The sequence below is a fragment of the Microcebus murinus genome, chromosome 8 (genome assembly GCF_040939455.1).
Source record: "Microcebus murinus isolate Inina chromosome 8, M.murinus_Inina_mat1.0, whole genome shotgun sequence".
NCBI classification, from domain to species: domain Eukaryota; kingdom Metazoa; phylum Chordata; class Mammalia; order Primates; family Cheirogaleidae; genus Microcebus; species Microcebus murinus.
The window spans coordinates 13,144,305-13,159,359 of record NC_134111.1 but is presented as its reverse complement, the minus strand read 5'-3'; the positions used below and the strand labels follow the sequence as shown (position 1 = coordinate 13,159,359).

The window sequence follows — 15,055 nt, the reverse complement described above, 5'->3', positions numbered from 1 at the left end:
CCAATGTTTGCCCACTTCATTCTAATTTTATTTTCTCTGGGATTGCTATGGTAGAATAGAGAGAACCAAGCAACAATATGTAGGGTCTGAGTACAGCCCAGTGTGAACATCAGCAGAAGCAGATTCAGTACCAGTCATACTTAAAGCAAAGCCCATCTAAAGCCATCCATGTTGGGTAACTACCAGCAATTTTAACTACCAGGTCTTCTACCGCCTTGCTCCTATTCTCACAACATTGAAATCGCATAATTAATGAGAAATTCAAGATTCTCACTATTGGTTGGTTTAAATTTAGACTTTCCTTTTTATCTGACATTTTTGTCTATCATGTTATTCATTTTTCCATGGGTTCTATTCTCACCTCGCTCTTTGAACTCAACAAAGCCTCATTTATGCCAGGATAAGCCTGGCATATCCCTTCATCACAATTCTGGCTATTTCTTTCTCTAGTCTAGCCAATCAACTTTTTTACCAGTTTAGCTGTTCTGGGACTATCATATCTGGGAAGCCATAGGCAGAGATCCTCTAGTATCTATTTCACAAATTAGAAACCAAAAGGATAATGTTAAAAGCATATTTTCCACAGTATGAATCTTTAAGACCAAGAAACAATATTTCCAAGAGACCTTCAAATATCCATAATTTTTCGTTCCTCATTTACTTTCTTACTTTTTTCTTCCTTGAAAGAAGATTGGAAATAAAATCTTCAATTGTTTTTTAATTTTTTGGCAAAATCATTTTTGCTTTTGTTTTTAAACATTGTGAAGAGTCATTCATACAAATCAAATTCCCAAATAGTTTCAATCTCCTCAAATGCCTAGAAGTATGTAAATGACTAATATCTCTAAAGTGACAATCTTATAGTTCATGAAAATGCAAACTGGAAGAAGAGCTCATAACCTAAGGCCACTGATTAAGAGAAGGTTTATTTACTAGTGGATCTGTATTTATTGATAATGGCTCCATTTGGTGTATCAGCTGAATAAGGGAAGGCCCTATTTCTTTTTTCCATAACCTCTGACCTTAGGAAAATTCTGCCCTCTTAACAAAGCCCAGTTATAGACATCCCATTTCTTAATTACATGATGATTTCTTTTCCTCTCCCAACTCAAGTAATTCATATTGTCTAAAAATGACTTTGTCATTTGTTTAATCATATTCTGAATAGAATTTAATCATTCTGCATTTTATAGAGATGGATTGATATAGGTATATAATGAAATCTTGACTTTCAACTTAATAGTTTTTTTTTCTTTAAGGTTTTGTTTTTCATAGCAGCTTTAGGGTCACAGCAAAATTGAAAGGAAGGTACAGAGATTTTTCCAAACACCCATCCCCCACACATGCACACCCCATTATCAAGATCTTCTAATCAAGTTGGCACATGTGTTACAATTGAAAAACCTACATTTTGACCCCATTATTACCCCAAATCCATAGTCTACATAATGGTTGACTCTTGGTGTGTCTGGAAAATATAAAACGACAGGTGGCCACCATGGTATCATACAGAATAATTTAACTTACCTAAAGGTTCTGTGTCTTCCACAGGTTCATCCCTCTGTTCCCCCCAACTGTTGGCAACCACTAATATTTTTACTGTCTCCATAATTTTGCCATTTCTTATAGTTGTCTTATAGTTGAAATCATGTCATATGTAGCCCTTCAGATCACCATCTTTCACTTAGTAATATGCATTTAAGCTTGCTCCATGACTTTTTGCAGCCTGATAGTTTATATTTAGTGCTGACTAATATTCCATCATCTGGTTGTACCGCAGTTTATTTACCCGTTTACCTACTGGAAGACACCTCAGTTGCTTCCAAGTTTGGAAATTATGAATAAAGATGCTATAAATTTTCATCTGCAGATTTTTGCATAGACATAAGTTTTCAGCTCCTTTGGGTAAATACGAAAAAGCTAAATTTCTAGATCATATGATTGGGGTATGTTCAGTTTTGGTAAAAACCTGCCAAACTGTCTTCCAAAGTATCAGTGCTATTTTACATTCCCACCGCAGTGAATGAGTGCTCCTGATGATCCACATCCTGGCCAGCATTTGCTTTTGTCCGTGTTTGGGATGTGTGCTATTTGAATAAGTGTATACTGGTATCTCATTTTTTTTTTACTTAATTTGCATTTCCCTGATGACATTTGATGTTGAGCTTCTTTTTATATGCTCATTTTCCATCTATACATCTTCCTCGATGAGGTTCCCATTAAGGTATTAGGCCCATTTTTAATTGGGTTTTTTGTTTCTTTATTATTAAGTTTTAAGAGTTCTTTGTGTATTTTAGGTAACAGTACTTTATCAAATATGTCTTTTCTAATTATTTATTTCTGTTCTGTGGTTTATCTTTTCATTCCCTTGACAGTGTCTTTTTACAGAGCAGAAAGTTTTAATTTTAGCAAAATCAATCAGTTCTTTCATAGATTGTGCCTTTGGTCTCATATCTAAAAAGTAATAACCAAACCCAAGGTCATCTATAGTTTTTAGGTTATTTTCTAGTAGTTTTATACTTTTGAATGTTATATTTAGGACTGTGATACATTTTGAGTAAATTTTAATAAAATGTTTACAGTCTCTGTCTGGATTAATTTTTTTCTACGTGAATACCCAGTTGTTCCAGTACAATTTGTTTATTGTACTAATTTTGTTCCATTGTATTGCCTTTGCTGCTTTGTCAAAAATCAGTTGACTACATCTATGTGAGTCTAGTTCTGGGCTCTCCGATCTGTTGCACTGATCTAGTTATATTATCTTTCATTAATATTACACTATCTTGATTACTGTAGTCCTATACCAAATCTTGAAGGCAGGTTGTGTCATTTCTTTTACTCTGTACTACTTCAATATGGCATTGGCTCTTCTGGGTCTATTTAGTCTTCATACAAATTTTAGAAATTAACTGTCAATTAATGGAAAGCTTAGAATCTTCTATACATTTGTTCCTCAGCTTTTATTAATATGAAATATTACTTCACTTATCTATTAACTTCAATTCATTTTGAGGCATGAAGAAATGCATTTATATTTATACACATGCTTCTGGATATAGAGTCAACATAAATATATACACATATATATCAAAAATATGGATAAGAATGCATATCATAACATTATTTGTAATAGTCCCAAACTGGAAACAAATCAAATGTTCATAAAAATATAATGTACACACATATTGTAAAATATTCAAATATTAAGATATTCTACAGTAATGACAATGAATAAACTACTGGCATATGCAACAGAAACCAACATGGATGAAACTCATACAGATAAAAAGACAATACATAATGTATAATTCCATACCTACAATCTGCAAATAAAGAAAGACATAAAATAATACCACATTAAGTATACTATCATGTCTATACTTTGCAAATAAAAGAAATAAATACAAATATTTAGGTTGCATAAATTGCCTTTGCCCCATCCAAGTCAGAGCTTCAAGCATGTCCATCCCCCATATGGTGCACACTATACCTATTAGGTGTGAATATACCCATCCCCTCCACCCCTTCCCACCTGCGCAACACCAGATGAATGTTACTACTAAATGTGCACGTAAGTGTTGGTCAGTCAATTTGATGGTGAGTACATGCAGTGCTTGGTTTTCCATTCTTGTGACACTTAACCTAGTAGAATGTGTTCCAGCTCTATCCCAGATAATACAAGAGGTACTATATCACCATTATTTTTTGTGGCTGAGTAGAACTTCACGGTATACGTATACCACATTTTATTAATCCACTCATGTATTGCTGGGCACTTGGGTTGTTTCTACATCTTTGCAATTGTGAATTGTGATGCTATAAATATTTAAGTATATAGATGTCTTTTTTTATCAAAAAGCCCCAGAACAATAAATGTCGGCATGGGTGCGAAGAGATCAGAGCACTGCTACACCACTCGTGGGACTGCAAACTAGTGTAACCTCCGTGGAAAGCAATATGGAGATACCTCAAAGAGCTAAAAGTAGAACTACCATTCGACCCTGCAATCCCATTACTGGGCATCTACCCAAAGGAAAAAAAGACATTCTATAAAAAAAGAAGTTAGTTTTTCTTTATTGGTAATACTGTAGCTGGGATTGGGCTGTGGCATGGACTGATTGTCAACAGGTAATAGGCAGTACATACCTGCATGTAAAAGACTCCAGACTGTTAAGGGAATTTTACAGCATAAACCTAGGGAGGTTAATTTCTTCAAAATATAACCGAAGTAAAAATAGAATTTTAGCTATAGTTATTTCGTAAATAACAAATCGATATCTAAATAACAATGTACTTATTCATAATGAAAACATGCTCAGTGTTTATTAGAAGAAATACACAACTTTAATTATTATTCCTTCTTGCATTCAGTGATGTATATGCATTTTTGTTCAACCGTCCAAAGTTAGTTATAATAATCTTATTCACTTTTCATCCCTTTATTTAGTCATTTTATGTTGAGCTTCTACTATTCATCACATACTGGGCTAGATTCAAAGACACAAAAATGGAAGAGGTCACCCATCTTTAAGGAGCTTTTCATATAGAATGTTACAGATAAGTTAAATGATGATTATAATACTTGAAATCTATTTGCTATGATAGAGTTATTCTCAGAGTGCTATGAAAGTAAGAAAGAGTGGTTTCTAACCCAGAAGGAAGAGGATGGATCAGAACAAGGCAGAGAGATTTTCTGACAAGGAGGTGACAAATTTTCATTGGACAGTGAATGAAGAATGGCATACTCAAAGGCACTTTCATCATTCAATTTATTCTATTAAATATTAATTAGTATTTATTTAGAATTCATCCTTCAATAAAAGACTTGAAGGGATAGAGTTGGACTAATCTTTAATCACTGAGAGCTGTCAGTTTTTGAGAGATAAAATGCGACAGATCTTTAAATAATGGGATGATCAGATTTAATGTAGCCATTTCAAACAGAGCTCTCCGAACAAACAAGGTCTCCACAAAGTCAGCAAATCACTACTAAAATGGCTTCAAGACAAAAACGCTACCTAGATATGAGACCAACTTAACTCTAGTAAAAACAGCTTGACCTTGTGTTGATCCCATCTGCCTCTAAATCTTTATTTTTGACAGAACCCGTGTTCTACTTGCTGGGGTCTTTAAATAATTTACTAAGAGATCAAGTAACTCAGAAGCCATAAATGAAAGTACCAGGAAAAAGAGACCTGGCATTTAAAATATAGAACGGTGAAACATGAATAGAGAGAGTTATGACTGTTCTAGAGAACATATTTTCATTTGGTTGGTTTTTTTTAGAGCGTGGGAAGTTTTCATGCCCTGAATTATTGCCCTATTCTGCAAAATTGGTATTTTTATCTTTGTGCCTTCACTGTCATTATGAGAGAAGCCACAGCTTTATGAATCCTGTGTCATCACTAAAACTAGTCTATGTGCCTTTGAGGCTTAATGTCCATGATTAATTAAAAGACGAAACTAATTCATATTTGTATTATTTTAAGGAAGCATTTTCAATTATATATATTATCTTCTTTCTGGTGGGGGGACTCTTTTTTAAGGTCAGTTAAAGAATCTCTAACAAGTAATGTAGTGTTCTAAATAACCCATGCAAAACTGACTCTGGCGAGAATAGTCAGGTATTAGGAAGTGTCTATCCAAAGCGAAGATGGACATTTGGTAACCAGGAGTTAAACAGAAATTAAGAGGACAGATAGATGAATTAAAAAATATATATATGTGGTAGTGCCAAAGAGACCATGAAATAATGTTCACTTCATTTATTCAACTCATTTAATCTATTGAACGTATTGCCTGCTTTGTGTAAGGCAATGTTCTAGGTCCTTGAAACGCACTGATGACAAACATAGATAGATCCCTCCCTTCATGGAACTTACATTCCAGTGGGACTTGACAGCTCCCGACAATACCTAATTTTCAATAAAAATGCAGTGACAGTGGTAAAGAGTGATAAATATTGCTTTATTGCTAATACACTTTGTTTTTCTGCCTGTTGTTCATCAGCAAACAATCATTGGACACCTATTTGAAAAAAGTCCTTTGCCAAATGCTGAGAAAGATGTGAGACATGGTTTGTTTGCATACAAACTGCTGATTATCCTGAAGGTCAGAGATGTCTGTATGTGCAAAGCATTTGTCTTGATTGGAACTGCTTCTCTCCGCGACAGCTGGTTTTTGAGGACATGTGCTTCATAGTAAATAAAGTAAAAGTTGCTACTCTCTTATTGATCAGAAAACATGGATGTATATAATATGACACTTCCTTACAGTGTTGGGCAGGCTTATATAGATCATTGCATATTTGTGTAGGGTAAAATACAGAAATTTGAATTACTAGATCAAAGGGCACTTTGAGTTTGTACGTCTAAGAGATTTATTCAAATTTCCCTTTTTGGATATTTTATAATTTATATTCCCAACAGTAATATTATTCAACAGCCTCAATAACACAGTATTATCACAATGATGTATTTTGGTCATGTGGGTAGATGAAAAAGAAATACCATTATAGTCTTTACTTTTATTTCCTTAATAAATTGAGGTTGAGCATGTTGTCATATCTAAGAGGCATTTATATTTCCATTTCTTTGAATTGCCTATTCCTACCTATTATTCATTTTGCCTATTCATTTATTAATCTTTTTCTTAGTTATTTCTGGAAACTTTTATTCCTTCGCAACATAAATCGAAAATATTTTTTCTCAGTTTGTCATTTGTTTTTGGACTTAGGCTATGGTGTTTTGTCATATATAAGATAATATTTACGTTGTTGACTTTATTCTTTTTTAAAAAAGGAAACTTTTAATAGCTTCTGTATTTTGAATCATAGTTAGAAAGTCCTCAGCCCCTAGGAGGTAATAAAATAATTCTTCTATGTTTTCCTCATGTATTTGTATAATTTTATTTCATTATTTTAACATCTAAATATGTGATGCACTTGGAATCCATTGTGATATTCAGTAGAAAGATGAATGGATCCATTTTCATATTTTTCCAAATGGCCCCCCATGTCCCTAATACCATTGACTGAGTGATCCAGTTAATTTATACACTGACTTGAGACCACTGTATAAAATATACTAAATCTTCACATACATTTGAGGATTGTTTTTTTTATCATTTTTTATATTTTGGAGACTGTGTCTTGCTCTGTTGTCCAGGCTGGAATAATGTAGTCGTCCGAACATATTTCACTGTAGCCTCAAACTCCTGGGCTCAAGTGATCCTCCAGCCTCAGCTTCCTGAGTAGCTAGGACTACGGGCACACGCTATCACACCTAGCTAATTTAATTTATTTATTATTTATTTACATTTTGTAGAGGCAAAGTCTCACTATGAGAACTCAGGCTGGTCTCAAACTCCTGGCCTCAAGCAATCCTCCTGCTCTGGCCTCCCAAAGTGCTAGAATTACAGATGTGAGTCACTGTGCCAGGCCTGGATTTATTTCTGAATTTTCTATTTCACTTATTGATCTGTCCAGTTAAATAGAACATCATTGTATTATGATAGTAATGAACAGTTGTAATTAATGGACACTAATTTTACCTATTAATTAATAATATCTATTATGACTGATTATTTCTTTTCTTTTCTTTTCCTGGGTATTTGTATCTGTTTGTATGACTTTCCAAGGGCACTAAAAAGGATATTCTTTAGTCCTGTCCCTACCTCATAGGACGTGAGAAAAACTTGGTATTATCATTTGTATCATGATAAAATTAACTTAAAGAAAGTTGACATCTTTACGTCAGTCAGCCTTTCCAAGAACAGTGCTCAAGTCTTCCTTTGAGTCCTTTAAAAGTGTTTTAAAATATTCTTTATATATATATATATTTATATATATATATATATATATATATATATATATATATATATTGCACATTTCTATTTAAGTTTATTCCTAGCTAGTTTAGCTCTATAAAGCGATGTTATTTTTGCCACGGTCCCTTTATAGGCCTGTCCAGATTTGATCTTTTTCTGACTTTGAATAAAATCACAAGAATGTCTCATATCCTCTCTGTACCTTGCTGTCTCAGGTACAGTCTTTCTTCAGAAGTTAGTACATCTTTTGTAAAAAACGATTCTCTAAGCTTCAATTAACTTTTAACATTTTTAACCTCCTATACCCTGGACACGCTTAAGTCTGGGAATGCTGGGGTGGGGTTTGTTTTTATCATCTAGTTACCTATCACCTAGTTACCTGTCACCTAGTTACCTGTCACCTAGTTACCTATCACCTAGTTACCTTCTCCCAAGCACCATATTGTTATGCCTGGTGCATCATAATCTGACACTGGTTTCTCCTGCAGAAGGTGGAAGCACATGATTGCTTTTTCTTTCTCTCCAGCGATTGTCTCTGTTTTAATTTGTTAATTTGTTTTCAGAGATTATCCTGATGCTTGTTCTCCTCTCCTGCGGCTAGGCATCCAACTCTCCCCTCTCTTAGCCAGCCCCTATTCTTCTAGCAGTTACTGCCTCTCCCCACAGCTCCCTGCCCCATATCCTCTCTCAGTGTATGCCCATTCTGCTTTCCTGGCCATCTTTTTTGTCAAGTTCTCCTCTAGAAGGTGCAGTGTGACTCTCCCCCACTGATAATGCTGATCTTTGGAGATCTACAGGTTTTCTTCACCTTTACTTAAGAGCAGTAGGAAACTCAGTACAACCTTCTTTCTCTTTAGTACCATATAGAGGCAGCTTCAGACAGATTTTCATCTTTAGACAATTTTTGGTGAGAGTTTAATGCTAATTATTAGAACTGTAGAGGGTGAGCAGGTCTGCAACCAGTTGTTTTAAGTGTGTAGAAAAGGATCCTCTTCACTTTCTCCATGGAGAGGGATGGGCCATTTGGGGAGCTTGGAGGATGCATAAAATTTTAATTGTAGCTGGGCGCGGTGGCTCACGCCTGTAATCCTAGCTCTCTGGGAGGCTGAGGCGGGCGGATTGCTCAAGGTCAGGAGTTCAAAACCAGCCTGAGCAAGAGCGAGACCCCGTCTCTACTATAAATAGAAAGAAATTAATTGGCCAACTGATATATATATAAAAAAAAATTAGCCGGGCATGGTGGCGCATGCCTGTAGTCCCAGCTACTCGGGAGGCTGAGGCAGAAGGATTGCTCGAGCCCAGGAGTTTGAGCTAGGCTGACGCCACGGCACTCACTCTAGCCTGGACAACAAAGCGAGACTCTGTCTCAAAAAAAAAAAAAAAATTTTAATTGTGCCATAGGAAGTGATTCTCCCTATGGACTCTTAACACCCCACCGTTACAGGTGGCTTGAATGAATGGTCACTAACGCTGGTGGAAGCAGGTTTTATAGCCTGAGCTGGTACTTACACATGCTGTCAAGCAGCTTTCTTTAGCATGTAGAAGGTATATTTATTCTCCTTCTCTTTTTCTTGGGAGTTTCAGCTGAACTGAGATGAAATGAGATCCATTTGAACAACCAAATACACCAAAAGTACTGCACTGTAGAAACTTGAAGATGAAAGCACATGGAGGTCGTTGTGGTAAAGCACCATTGCATTTTAGAATGTGCTCCCCTTACATGCGAGAATACAATGGCATTTCTCAAAGGGATAAAGTCTTTGCGAATCTTGATTCAGATAGGTTCATGGAAATTTGATCCAAAAAATTAAAATTATTTGTGGATCAAATAGAATAAATTTATCTTTTGTCCATATGTTCATATATATTATAAAACTCTGCCATATTTTCTGTAGGGCGTTTTGCCAGTTTCTGTCACACTTTACCTTTGTTTTTTCCTCTTTCATTTCTAAGGAATATTCCTCTCATTTGGATGCAGCAGTCTTCAGCCTCCTAAGAACAATTTGGAGTTGACTTTTCTACATATTTATTCCTTACAAGGAGTAGAACCAAGAAGCTGAAAATACTGCTGTAGAAGTATAACACACCATAGGATCATTCCTCATGTCATCATTTAATTAATACAAAAATGGCTGTGCTTTCCCCAAACCTCTTGCCTTTTCATGTTTTGTTCATGCTATTACCACTACACAGAGCGCTTTCTTCTCACTTCCCTTAAACTATGATCTACTCATCCTTCAGGATTCTGTCCAGCATGAGTTAAAAAATATGTTTAAGAGCAAAGCTAAACCAAGAATGCCCTCATCAAAGGATGTATAAAATAGCCAATATTAAATTTAATGATTTTTTTATCATCATAGATGTAGAATATTTTTATGGAATTCTATTTAATTCAGATTAAGCATTGCATATACACACACACACACTCACAAGTCCTCTATTAGCTTTTAGGCTGAAAATCTAAAAAATATACAAATATCCTTTTATTTTTATAGTTTTTGTCTTAGTATGATCAGTCCTTTATTCCATACATGTCTCAGAAAATTAGAAACATAGAGTTTCAGTATTTGAAGAAACTCTATAACTGATCTAGATGAAATTTCTGCTGAATTCAAGAATTCACTATAGTATGTTACAGTACAATGCATACTATGTTGACAGACTGTCACCAGCTATTTGCTTGACTAGTTCAGATGAAGAGCAGTGGCCTTTCAAAGCAGAGCCCTTTGGGGTAATTTCAATTTTATAAAGTCCTTTGTGATACAGAATCAATGTTCGCCTCTCTGTAACATACCCATTTTTCTGGGAAGGCTCATGTTTAGCTGTACTTTTAGCACTTAGGAATTTACTGCTTGTTTTGTGAAAACTATAAAACCAACAAGATACTCAAGGGATAAACAAAAATAAATATGATCTTGTTCATACCCTAGAGGAAGCTACAGTCTTGTGACAATTTTTCAGATCTTTGAAAATCAGTATTAACTTATGGTCAATATCAGTGTGTTCTCATATTAACTAAAACTTTTTTTAAAAGTATGAACATCTAAACATATTAAATGACAATTGTTATAGATAATATCATACTGACAGAGTTTTGTTTAATCATTTTCTTTTTCAGTGCATCTATGTGACTTTATATATATATATGTGTACATATATGTATATATGTGTGTATATATACACACACATATATACACATATATATTTAATATATATACATATATACATATATATATACACACATATATTTAATTTCATATATATACACACATATATACATACATATACATATATATATACACACATATATTTAATTTCAGAGATATTTGGCAGAGTTTGGAATCTTAACATTTCCAGTAGCCATTTACTTTGGAAGGTGTGTCAGAATAAATGTATCAATCATTCTGTAATAATATGAAAATTATCTGATAATTTCAGTTCCACAGAGGCCAAACATGAGTTTATCTATATAGAATGATGTAATTGTTTTAAAACCTAACATGGCCTTTATAAACTATTAAGGGCTTCTTAGGATGTGAATCATAAGGAGCAACAGGTCTTCTTTATTGTGTGCTGTATAGCTTGCACTTTCTACCTTGTGTCACTTTGGGCAACCACATTATAAAGGGACCACTTGAAAGCTGGAGAATAGTGAAAACTAACCGAGTTGATGAGGCATCTGGAAAAATATTTTACAGAAAAAACCCATTAAAGTAGATGGGAGAGTGTGAAGAGCACATGTAACTGTCTTCACATTGTGGAATGGTTGTCACCCGGAAAAGGAAATAAGAGCTATTTTTTGTAACTCTAAAGGGCAAAACTAAAACCAGTGTCTGAATGTCACTGGGTAACACATTTTGGTTTACAATAGCACAAGTCTTCTTCATTGAATGTTCTTCAATGTGGAAAAGACTGCTTCACTGAAAAAAAAAAATAATACCAGAAATGACTGGATATTTGTTTGGAGACTATAGAAGCAATTTTTCTTGCTGTGTGTTTTATTTAAAAAGAGACAGGTAGGGAGCATGAAAAGAAGGGAGTGATGAGAGCAGATTTAAATTACATATACAGTGACTTTATAGAGATGAAAAAAATCATGTCAGTTTAAAAAATTAAACTATACCAAACAACAATTACCTTGAAAAAAAAAAAGAAAAGACTGGTTTGTACACGCCTGTTAGTAAAAGGCGTAATGTAGGTATGAAATACCTTATAGAGTAGTGGCCTTTTAACATATAGATACCAATGTAATGGGGTTTCTTCTTTAGGCCACCATGGAATAACATAGATGGAAGATACCTACCTTCATGAAATAAAAAAATATATACAACATATAAAAGAGAATGTTTTTCAGGGTATTAGTTTTTCAGGGTTTTTCAGAATATGAATGGCAGTGATTTCTGTAAGACAGGAAAAAAAGTGAGCCTTATGCTTGCCTAACTTACTTACTTGAGAGAGTTCTTACCATGATGCAGTGATGGGGAGTTCAGGTGGAGCCAAGTGGTCTCCATGAGTTGATAAGATGGAGCTGAGAGCCCAGGAAGACCAAGATGACAAAAGTAAGGGCACAGTAGCAGACAGGAGAGAACTATACCTGGATCTCCAGATACACACACACACACACACACACACACACACACACACACACACACCCCTTCAAGTCTTCAGCTAAACACTTAACACTTAAGGCATGTGAAAAAACTAACCAAGAGGGAGGAAAGTCATCTAAAAGAAGAAAAATTACCTAGTACTGACATAAAGCTGTGAATAGTTCCTCTTCTCACCAGCCAGAATAGAAAAATCTTATCCTTCAAGGAGCATTGGGTAGAGTAATGATAAGGATTCTGCCTCAGTATTGGGGAAAACATTAGTCTTAGGCAACATGCTGCTCTGAATCTACCTAATCAAGTTTAACAGCAAGGCAAAGATCAAACTTTTTCTCAGCAATTAACTATATGATAGAATGAAGTTCAACAATATTTACAGAAATGGAAAAATATCCAGAAGCCAATAAAATAAATTCAAAATGTCTGGCATCCAATAAAAAATTACTAGGCATGCAAAGGTGTAAGAAAATGTGAAGCATAATGAGGTGATAAACCAAGCAAAACAGCCGGGCGTGGTGGCTCACGCCTGTAATCCTAGCACTTTGGGAGGCCGAGGCAGGCGGATTGCTCAAGGTCAGGAGTTCGAAACCAGCCTGAGCGAGACCCCGTCTCTACCAAAAATAGAAATAAATTAATTGACCAACTAAAAATATATATACAAAAAATTAGCTGGGCATGGTGGCGCATGCCTGTGGTCCCAGCTACTCGGGAGGCTGAGGCAGTAGGATCGCTGAGCCCCGGAGATTGAGGTTGCTGTGAGCCAGGCTGACGCCACGGCACTCACTCTAGCCTGGGCAACAAAGTGAGACTCTGTCTCAAAAAAAAAAAAAAAAAAAAAAAAAAAAACAAGCAAAACAGACTCAGAATGACACAGAATTAGTAGATCAGGACATCAAATTAGTATTTATAACTATAATCTATGTGTTCAAACAGCTAAAGGAAAGGTTAAGCATGAGAAGTAGATATATGGAATATATAAAAAAGACATAGGAATTCTTGAGTTAAGAACTAAATTATCTGAAATGAAATATGCATTGATTAGGATTAATAGCACATTAGATATTTCAGAAGAAAAGTTATTGAATTTGAATACATAGCAATGGAAAATATCCAAAATAAAACACAAAGAGAAAAATATTGCAAGACAAAAAGTGAACACGACTTTAGGAAGCCAAAGAAAAACTTTTAGCGGCTGGTAAATATGTAATTAAAGTCCAAGAAGAAAACAGGGGCAGAACAATATTTAAAGAAATAATAGTCTTTTTTTTTTTTTCAAATTTAATGATAGCTGTAAACCCACAAATCCAAGAATGTCAACTAATCCAAGGCGTAAGAAATATCAAGATACTATACCATGGTGCATCATAATCCAATGATAAAGAGATAAATTTTTAAAATATACAGAAAAAATGCAGATTAAGTACTGAGAAATAAAAAGGATAGTTGTTTTCATTTCAAACATAATTCAAAGCAGAAAAAAGTACAACAATGTCTTTAAAGTAAAGAAAGTACCCAAATGTCAACCTAAAATTCCATATCCAGAAAAAAAATCTTCCAAAAATGGAGCATTAAACATTCTTTGAGACATACAAAGCTGAAAGAACTCATCAACAGTAACCCTAAACCACAATATATTAAAGGAAGTCCATGTGGCAGAAGGAAAATTAAGGAGAATAGGAATCTGGATCCACAAAATGGAAAGCAGAGCACTGGAAATGGTAGCTACAGGATAAATATAAATGTATATTTTTATTATTTAAAGTGCTTTAAAGAAAAGAGAATTTTTTTAAAAGCAAAAGTAATAAAAATATATTGTGAAATTTATGATGTATATAGAATTAAAAAGCATGAAAAAATAACACAAAGCTGGAAGGGAGGAAGGAATGAATATGGTTTAAGCTTCTTAGTCTATACCTAAAGTGGTATCAAATATCTTGAAAGTATATTGAGATAAGTTAAATATGTATACTATAACCTCAAAGCAACCACTAAAATAAAGAAAGAAAGAACCACAACCAAGAAACCACCCAAAGATATTAGATAGAATAATAATGTGAAATTAATTCAAAAGGAGGCAGAAAATGAGGGAAATGGGATAAATATAAATTGAATAACAAGACTATAAGTTTAAACTCAAATATATCAAGAATCACATTAAATATAATTTTTTTTTTTTTCAGAGACAGTGTCTCACTCTGTGACCCCAGGTGGAATGCAGTGGTGTGATCATAGCTTACTCACTGCAGCCTCCAACTCCTGGGCTCAAACGATCCTCTTGCCTCAGCCCCTCAAGTAGCTGCAACTACAGGCCTGCACCACTACGCCCAGCTAAATTTTCTTGTTTTTGTGGAGACATGGTCTTGCTATGCTGCCCAGGCTGAACTCCTAGCCTCAAGCAACCCTCCCACCTCAGCCCCCTAAAGGGCTGGGGTTACAGGTGTGAGCCACCATGCCAATCTGGAATCAAATTAAATGTAAATTTTTAAATACCTCAATTAAAAGGCAGAGATTGTCAGTTTGGATAAAATACAAGATCAAAGCATATACTGCCTATAAGAAAGCCCAATTAAACATAAAGATACAAATCGGTGAAAAAATTTTAAAAAATTGGAAAATACCTG

At 34.7% G+C, this 15,055-nt stretch overlaps 1 long non-coding RNA gene across 1 annotated transcript; it reads left to right on the top strand.

The window, feature by feature from the left end:
• Positions 1 to 8,529: 8,529 nt before the first annotated feature.
• LOC105877253 (uncharacterized) lies at positions 8,530 to 9,940 on the top strand. The gene is made up of 3 exons (XR_001156853.2): positions 8,530 to 8,734; positions 9,412 to 9,509; positions 9,781 to 9,940. It is a non-coding gene; the product is annotated as an uncharacterized LOC105877253 (long non-coding RNA).
• Positions 9,941 to 15,055: the final 5,115 nt, after the last annotated feature.